This window comes from Salvia miltiorrhiza, chromosome 4, assembly GCF_028751815.1.
Source record: "Salvia miltiorrhiza cultivar Shanhuang (shh) chromosome 4, IMPLAD_Smil_shh, whole genome shotgun sequence".
NCBI classification, from domain to species: Eukaryota; Viridiplantae; Streptophyta; class Magnoliopsida; order Lamiales; family Lamiaceae; genus Salvia; species Salvia miltiorrhiza.
The window spans coordinates 47,783,878-47,793,931 of record NC_080390.1 but is presented as its reverse complement, the minus strand read 5'-3'; positions in this window follow the sequence as shown (position 1 = coordinate 47,793,931).

The window sequence follows — 10,054 nt, the reverse complement described above, 5'->3', positions numbered from 1 at the left end:
TCTCCGACTTTGTCCCTAAAATCCGCAATAATAGACTAGCTGCAAGATGTCTTCAGTCAATATAGAATATTAAAAGCGACTCATGAAGCAACTGTCCTAAACAACAAAGTAGAACATTGGAAGACACTTATATTGTCTACATAATAACAATAGAAAAAGAGTATAAAAATACTCTAACAATAGTATAAGCAAATTTTATTATCCCTACTATTTTTCAATAACTAATAGTGTAAAGTATGTGCGATTGACAGATATTGACGATATGAAGATCCGACATAAGTCACAATTGCAAAACAATGTCAATTAACTTATTTTTCAATTACAATATTTCTAGAAAAGTTTGTCTGACGTGTATAACTAGCGCAACATCACTTTTGGTTACTAATTAAACAATCTAGTGTTACTTGTGAAAAAAATTGGGGATGTTGTAAGAGCATCTCTAGTGAGAGACTCAGATAAAGGGGCTTTATAAGGTGGTCTTCATCGTAGAGTTCTCCTCCAGTGCATTGATTCTAGAAAGAGGCCCTATAACTTTATTTTTATTTTATCTCATTTTTACTCTTCTATTTTAAAATTTAATATTTTTATTAAAACTAAAATTTAAATATTATATTAATTAAAATAAAAATTACAATAATCTCAATAACTAAAAAATTCGAAATTACATTAATTAAAAAATTACAATAATTTAAATTTAAATTACATCAATCCTCTACGCTTGAGCTACTTTTTCGAGCATCTTCTTATGCAATGCCAATTGTGCTTGTGACGTCTACGCAACTAATAAATTTTGTGTAAGTTTTTTAAAGTTGAATAAATGGTGTGCAATTATAATTAATTAAGGATTTGTGTCCATTGCACGGCGACTAATAATGAAATTCTTGTACGCGCATTTTGCTATAATAATAATAATTAGCAATATTTCATTTGTTATGAATTCATTTATTTACGAAAGGATAATTGTCTATAAATTAGTGAATTTTGTATAAAATTTCAAAATATGATGTGGTAATTATTAAATTATTAATCAAAGCCGATCGCGATCAAAGCCGATCTGCATCTGGTTTGGATCTGGTCGCCGGTTGACCGTCTGGTTCCGGAAATCCAGCCCTTCACCGTCTTGAACCCAGCCCTCCACCGCGCGCGAGGTTGGGGGCACCAGCAATCGAGGTCGACCCTCGCCCCAGCCGTGCGATCTGACCGACATCGGACTCCTTCCTCCGAGAAGCAGCAGTCCAGCACGCCCGTTGACCGGCAAAGGGGATCTGCAGCCCGTCGCCGCTGCTCATCTACGTCCGCCGTGCTCGCTGCTGTTCTGCACCACGACCTCCGAAGTCGCAGCTGAGAGCACGCGTGTTTGACTGAGCACGCCAGACCGTTCGACGCTGCCGGGCCGCTCGCCGTTGCTGGCTGGCCGGACCCTGGCTCCGCTCGCCGCTGCTGGCTGGCCGGACACTGGCCACCACCGCCGCTCGCACCGCTGTTCCTAAGGCGATCTGAGAGAGAAATGGATCTCCCAATCACCGGCGACCGGGCTGTTCCCATAGCCACCCAGCGTTCCGCCCTTCCGCCTCCGACGTCTCCACGCAGCAACTGGCGAAGGTCCGCTCCCGCCGCAGCCGCTGATGAAGCTCCGCAGCTGCTGCCGAACCTCTCTGCCGCTGAAGAAGAGATCTGCTCACCGGCCAAGTCGCCGCCCATTCAGTCCTTTGCTGAGATCGCCGGCACGCCACAACCGATGCCGCCAATGTCGCCGAGCAAGCCACCTACGCCTACGATGCAAATCAACCAACAACAGTTGCCGATTATGGTTGATAAGGCAGGGCTGAATCTGCCTCAAGTTTCCAATAATTTCTCTACTCAACGTCATAGCCATGGAGAATGTCACGACAAAGAGAAATCTGCTGTTGAATATTCAAAGGGTTTGGCTGAGGAATCTACGACAACGTCCTTTGCTGATAGACCTTCTGGACATTCACAGGTTCATAAATTCACTACATCCAATACTAAGGTTCAGGATTTGATCAAGGGAGACAATTCTAAGAAGGCCTCGGCGACAGAGCTTCACCGGCCGAGCACCACTTCTTTTGCTTCGCTTCTGAGGAGACCCCGACAAATTGAACGTACGCCGGATGTGCTTGTTCATCGATTCACTTCGCTGCAACCGGACTTCTCTGGTGAAATACCCACGCTTAGGGTGCCAAAAGAGCATCTGCTGCCCAAAATAAATCAATTTGGGCATGCTTTAATTGGTCGTCTTCTTCTTAGGAAAGGAGAGAAGCCGCGTCTTCTCACGGATCTTAAACGTGATCTTCAGGTGGCTTGGAATATTGACAATGATTGGCAAATCATCCCCATGGGAAAGAGCTTCTACACTATTAAATTTAATACCGCTGAAGACAAGACGCTAGTTCAGAAAAGCACTTCTTGGGAGTTACCTTTCGGAACCATGCGGTTACGCGAATGGGTGAGATTCTTCGACCCCTATAAAGAAATTTCATCACTTTGTGAAGTTTGGATGCGCATTTATTATTTGCCCTTAGAATTTTGGACTCTGGATGTCATTACGGGTATTGGAAGGGCGATGGGATCGCCTATTAAAGTTGATGGGGCTTCTGCACGTGGTGCTGCTGGACATTATGCTCGAATTTTGTTGGAAATTGATCTCTCGCGTCCTCTTCCGGAGGCTTTGCTGGTTGACGGGGAAGAACGTTCCTTTCACGTCGAATTTGAATTCGAACAACTTCCGGCCTTCTGCTCTAAGTGTAAGATCACTGGACATTCTATTGATAACTGCAATAAAATGAAGAAAAAATCCAAGGAGGACAGCAGGAATGGGAAGGCCAAAGATATGTCGCTGGTGAAAGACAAGGAAATAATTAATAAGGGAGCTGCCAAGGAGGTTAGGGCACCTAACTGGAAACCAAAATCTTGGGACCAGAATAGGACTGACCAAGCTCACAGACCGCAGATTATCACTGAAAATCAATTTGGGGTTTTTCAACAGGTGGCTGTCGAAGAAGAACAGATTCTAAATCAGTTGGGGGTTTTGGAACAGGTTGTTGTTGAAGAAGAGCAGATTCTGACACCGCGGGGAACAAAGAACCACAATCAGTCGTTGGCTTTAACTGATCGGAATGTTGATTTTGAGGATGCCAATGGAGAAAGATTGATGTCAGGTCCGGATATCTTACAGGCGATCACTGTACCGGCTACGGAAGAGATAGATTCAGGAGATGAATCTGATGGGCAGTCGGATGGTGGCAAGACAGTGGCTGAAGAAGATTCACAACAGATCGTCATTTTTGAAAGTTCGGTCAATCGGGATAAAAATTGTGAGAAACAAGAAAAGATGATGGACAGCGCTATCAAAGCTCAGCGGATAGTGGAAACTTTCAGGAATTGTGAGGCGGAGGCGCAGGTGAAAAAAAGGGGGAGACCGCCGAAAGATTTGGCAATAAGGAAACCGAGGATTCTTGAGGAAGATAGTATCAAGAGTCGTCTACGGAAGTCAGTGGAGCAGCAACCTAACCAACAACCCAATCAACAGGCTGAAGATTTCATCAAAAATAAACTTTACAAAGCTTGGGAAGCAGGAGATAAACCTAGAGATTTCATTATTACATCTGGGAGCTCGAAGAATGATAGAGCCCTGAATAATGTGGCGGCCAAGAGTTGGGCAGCTGAAGTGGAATCGGGTGAAAACCCGAACACGAATTCTCAGTCTTTTTGATGAATGTCCTCGTATGGAATGTCCGGGGCCTTACGGACGAGTCCAAACGAGTTTTAAAGGAGCATTGCGACTCCTTCTCCCCTGTTATTGTTGGGATTATTGAGCCTAAGACGAATCTCAAGAAGACTTTTTCTAGATTTTGGCGTTCTCTGAATCTTATTCCTTGTTTTCAAAATTCAAGAGACAACATGAGTTCGAATATTTGGGTTTTTTCTCATCCTTCTGTTACTCATGATGTGATTTTCTCCTCGGAGCAGGTGGTTATCATGAACTGCAGATGGTCGACGTGGAATTTCAAAATCGCGGTGGTGCATGGCGTTAACACGTATGCTGGCAGACGGCGTTTGTGGTTGGATCTTCTGGATCATATTGATGGTAATGTTGTCTTTATTGGCGATTTTAATGCGGTGAAAGGCGCCCATGAAAGAAGTAGTGACTGTATGCCTAACTCTACTGCTTGTGCGGAGTTCTGTGAATTCATTGAAGCCACCGGTTTCATTGAGGCGCCTACGGTTGGTCTGCATTACACGTGGTCTGGTCGTAGATTTAGGCCTACCCATGTGGAGTCTCGTCTGGATAGAGCGATTTTTGCTGACTCTTTTGCAAATCTCTGGAGTTCGGTTTTTGTCCAAGCTCTTCCACGTATTACCTCGGATCATTCCCCGCTTGTTCTTCATTGCATGGTGGATGCTCCTCCTCGCCATCATTTCTTTAAGTTCCTTAACATGTGGATCTTACATCCGGATTTTCTCCATACGGTGAAAGGGTCCTGGCAGATGGATACCGAGATTGGCTGCCCGATTTTTAAAGTTATGCATAAATTAAAGCGTCTTCGGCAGGTTCTTCGCGCGTGGAATCGGAATGTTTTTGGAAATGTTGATTCTTGTATCATGAATACTCAACAAGAGCTTTTGGAGATTCAAGATCAGATTGCCAGGGATGGTTACACGGAGGATCTCTTTGATAAAGAAGTGGAAGCCCAAGCAAAGATCAACGTTGCGCTTTCCAGGCAGAGCTCGCTTTTACAGCAAAAAAGCCGGGTGTCGTGGCTTAAAGATGGAGACAGGAACACGAAGTTCTTTCATGCGATGCTTAGGTTTCGTCGTAAACCTAACATCGTTTCTCACATGGAGATCAATGGAGATATGAATTACGACCAGAAGGTTATTGGGGATCATATCGTGGATTTCTTCTCTTCTTTGTTTTCGACTAGCAGTCATACTAATACTGATATTACGGCGGTTGAGGCGGTTTTTGAGGAGATGGTCGAAGATCGTTATAATAATTTGCTCATTCGTTTGCCGGATGAAGAGGAAATTTCTGCTGCGGTTTTTCAGATGGAGCCGAACAGCTCGCCTGGGCCTGATGGTTTCTCGGGTAAGTTCTATCAACATTGTTGGTCGATTATTAAAGTGGATATTTGGTGTGCTGTTCAAGCTTTTTTCCGGAATTCTTACCTTCCTCAAGGCTGCAATTCTAATACCTTGGTGTTGATACCTAAGAAAGATGTCGTCAATTCGGTCTCGGATCTGAGACCGATTGTTTTGTCCAACTTTCTTTACAAGATTATTACTAAGGTGTTGGCGTCTAGACTGAGCCAGGTTGCTGCTGTTTATGTTTCCCGTCATCAGTTTGGTTTTATTAGCGGTCGTTCCATTCACGATTGTATTCTGATTGGGTCCGAAGGCGTGAACTGTATGCATCGTACGAGTCGTGGTCAAAACATGGCTTGCAAGATTGACATCAAAAAAGCTTTTGATACTCTTAGCTGGGATTTCCTGCTTAACGTTCTTCGTGTTGCTGGCTACGATTCAAAGTTCATTAGTTGGATTGAGATTCTGCTTCACTCGGCTAGGATTTCTATTCTGTACAATGGTCAGCTTAAAGGTTATTTTGCGTGTTCAAGGGGTGTTCGTCAGGGCGATCCTCTTTCTCCGATTCTTTTTGGAATCGCCGAGGATGTTCTTGGTAGGCTCTTTGCAAATTGTGTTAGCGCGGGCACACTTACACCGATGCAAATGAGACAGGGAATTAATTTTCCAACTCATCTTTTATATGCGGATGATATTCTGGTTTTCTGTCATGCCACGGTCACGAACGCTAATACCATTCAGAAAATTATGGAATATTATGGTCAAATCTCTGATCAAATTGTGAGCCCGGATAAGTCGCAAATTTTTTTTACTAGCAAAGTTCCTTCTCAGACCTGCAGGGCTATTCGGAGCATATTGAGATTTACTCAGGGCAACTTCCCGATTACTTACCTTGGGGTTCCTATCTTTAAGGGTCGTGTGCATGCCTCCTATCTTCGACCGATACATGATCGTGTGATCAACAAGTTCGCGAGATGGAAGGGATTACACTTGTCGATGGCTGGGAGGATTTGCCTGATCAGGTCGGTTATCCAAAGCTCCCTGACGCACTCCATGATGGTTTATAGATGGCCGACTGCTCTTATTAAGGAGCTCGATGCGTGCTGCCGTAATTTCCTTTGGACTGGCAACATCAAGCAGACGCCATCTTGTTCCGTGAGTTGGAAGAGGGTCTGCTCGATTAAGGAGGAGGGAGGTCTCGGGGTTAGGTCGTTCGAGCTCATGAATAAGAGCTATCTAATGAAAATGGCGTGGAAGGTGGTTAGTGGGCGTGAGTTCGGATATGATTTGATTAGAGATAGATATCTCGATCGCTTTGGGCGTTGTAAATCTCTGGTGGCTGCTTCTTCTGTCTGGATGAGCTTACGTGAGGAAATTGATGGTTTGGTGGCGGATTCGTACTCGTATATTTATGACGGCGCTTCTACTTCATTCTGGTATGACGACTGGCTTGGGTATAATCTTATGAATAAATGCGGTATTCCGCATTTCATGCTTCCGTTTCTTACTCAATCGGTGGCTGATTATTTCTACGATGGGCTCTGGCATTTCACGCAAGCCTTTGTTAATGCTTTTCCTGAGATAGTGTGTGATATTTTACTCACTCCTCTTGGTACTGAGGGAGATGTGCGTTTCTGGAAACCCTCGTTGCACGGGAATGTCACTACTGCGCTGGCATTCAACAAGCATTGTCATCATTTTCCGAAGGCGTCTTGGGGCCCTTGGCTTTGGGAATCTTTTATTCCGATTCGACGTTCTTTGATCTGTTGGCGTCTTCTTCATAATAGAGTACCGACTTATGATCGCCTTATCCGCTACGGTATGATCACGCCAAACGTCTGTTTGCTTTGCTTAAAAGGAAGTGAGTCTCAGGATCACCTTTTCTGGAATTGTGAGCGTGTGCAGAATATTTGGGCTACGTTTCTTGGGTGGTTCAATTTCACGCAAGGGTTGCAAGAGAATGATATTCATAGTTTTTTGGTGGCAGCTTGGCAGTATAAACTTAGTCCCCTCACCGGTAATTTCTGGAAAGCTGGTATCATCACGGTCATCTGGGCCATCTGGATGCAGAGAAACAATTGTATCTTTGATAATCAAAAGTTCGAAGCAAGTCGTGTCATCCACACTGTGAAAGTTGCTTTCAAAGAGATTGATGATAACTTTCCTAAATTAGGTTACATGTCGAATTCTTGGTCAGATTATCTGATTCTCCGGGCAGTGGGTGTTACTACTAGGAGTGCTCCTCCTCCGGAGTTTGTTGAGGTGCATTGGTGGCCACCGGTGGCGCCGTGGATCAAAGTAAATACTGATGGCTCAGCGACGGGAGCTCCGGGAACTATTGCTGCAGGTGGGGTGTTTAGAGATAACTGGAATGTAGTGCGTGGTTGTTTTCACTTCAAAGGTGGCTCGGGTTTTGCCTTTGAAGCGGAACTCCTGGCTGTTATCTCGGCGATTCAAATTGCTCACAATCGTGGTTGGCACAAGCTTTGGATTGAAGCCGATTTCACCTACGTGATATCAATTCTTAATACCCGTTCTTTGAATGTGCCTTGGCGTTTTAAGGCGGCGTGGAATAGGATTTTAAAGATGTTAGATGCTTTCTCGCTGCAGGTTTCTCACATCTTTAGAGAAGGAAACAAGGCGGCAGATATTATGGCTAACCAACAACGTTCAGAAGGGTGGTGGCCGCACGAGATTGACGAGATTAGGGTTGCGGTTCGCCTTGACATGGCTTCGCATAGCCATCTGCGTAAGAAACGGTAATTGAGACTGATGGGTGGTTGTTTTTTCGTTGTTATTCTGAATCTCGGAGTTGTATCTCCTTTAGCTATTCCCTACTTTCGTCTTGTGTCTAGACGAGTACTCTTTTTCCTATTCACGGTTTTTACCACTGGGTTTTCCGTGAAAAGGTTTTAATGAGACTCGGCCCTTAGTCTGCTCTTTCTGTGCTTTCAAGGGTTTTTTTTTAGGTTTTTTCTTTTCTTTTTTTATATAAAATTGTCATTTAATAATTATTAAATTATTAATTTAATATGATCTTGCTGCTAATCAAGATTTCAACCAAACTTACTGTTGAAATAACTAACTGAATAATTAACGTGTCATAATCGTTCTCGTGGGACAATAAATTGATAGAAACGATGTAATTTCTTATGAAACAACGTCAATTATTTGACTAGTGTCAGCACTAAATTTGTTCAGAATCCTAATTAACAGCAAAATTAGATTAAATCAGTAGTTTAATAATTACCACGCTACTTTTTTAAGTTTGTATGTAAAATCAAAATTTGATGAAAATTTAATAATTTATAGGCAATTAATATTTTCATTAAATATATATATTAATTTATAGGTAATTAATATTTTCATTAAATATTATATATATATATATATATATTATAATGAAATCAGATTAAACACCTTAAAATAAATTGCAAATATGTCTATAAACATGTCACAAGCATTTCATTTCCTATATTAATTTATATATTAAGTTTATGTTGAAGTTTTTGAAATATACTTCTAATACTTTTAGGACAATAACTCCCTAATAACTTTATTTTTTGGGTCGTCCCTTAAAATAATTTTTCTTTCTATTTTAGGACAATATCCCACCACTAATAAATAATAATACCTCATTTCCTCTTACTTTTCACCTTTTACCACTTTCAATACTAATTATAACATTTTTTTCACCACTTTCAATATTTATAACACTGTTTCACCATTTTTCGTCTTAAAATTCATGTCCCTCCATCCTAGAAAATTTTATAACACTTGGTAATTTTCGTCTTAAAACTCGTGTCCCTCAATGATTTCAATAGTTATAACACTTGGTTCAAATTTAAAAAAGTTTTAGTTAATTTATTGTTTTCTCCACATTGTAATTTTCTTGTAATTTTTAACATTATTATTATTATTATTATTATTATTATTATTATTATTATTATTATTATTATTATTATTATTATTTTTGTAGTTTTTGTACTTTGAAAATAATAAAAATTAGAAAACTTATTAAAATTTACAAAAAAATACAATGTAGAGAAAATAATAAAATTAACTAAATTCTTTTTATTTTGAACCAAAACTTTCAAATATAATTATCTTTTAAAATATTTAACCATATTTTGTCCGAATATATTTTGTCCAAATAGCAATATTGATAATTTATGGGTCTATGTTATTAACGGTAGGATATAGAATTATAATATTTTAACAAAAGTGTAAATACATGTAAATTTGTTTTATTTCATTCGTAAAACTACTACAATACTCTTGGGCCTAAAATAAATTTTGATTTGATTGTAACATATATATATTTATATCATAATAGAGTTAGGATCAATGGAGAATTCTCTATTATTCGTTCAGAATAAATCAATAACTTTACCGAATAAATTAAGGACTGTATGAATAGACATATATCCATAAAACACGCCACCTTCAGGATTTGAATCCCAAGCGGAATGTCTATTTAGTAAAATTGTGGGCGTATTCAGTAAAATTATTAACTTGTTTAGACCGTCTTTTTTTTCTCTCTATACATTTAGCATTCTCTATTAATCTCTTCCATATAATAATAATACTAATAATTTTTAACATTGAGTCCAATATGTAACTAGACTCCCAACAAAATGAGAAAATACCGAAAATTGGGAAGGGTCAAGAAACCAATAGATTATACTACTCCATTTGTCCCTTATAAATATGTATAGTTGACTATAACACGAATTTTAATAAAAAAGTTGTATGAAATATTGATAGTGGAGAAAATGTATCATATTAAGGGTATTATTAAGTAAATTGTGGATAAATATTATAGGTTATAAGAGTGAAATTATAAAAATTATGTATAGAATAATATTTAAAAATGGGTTAATTGTATCAAAATACCTGACCTTGTTCCATAATTTGGTTTTTTGACAAACTTTTTAATTGTAGCAAA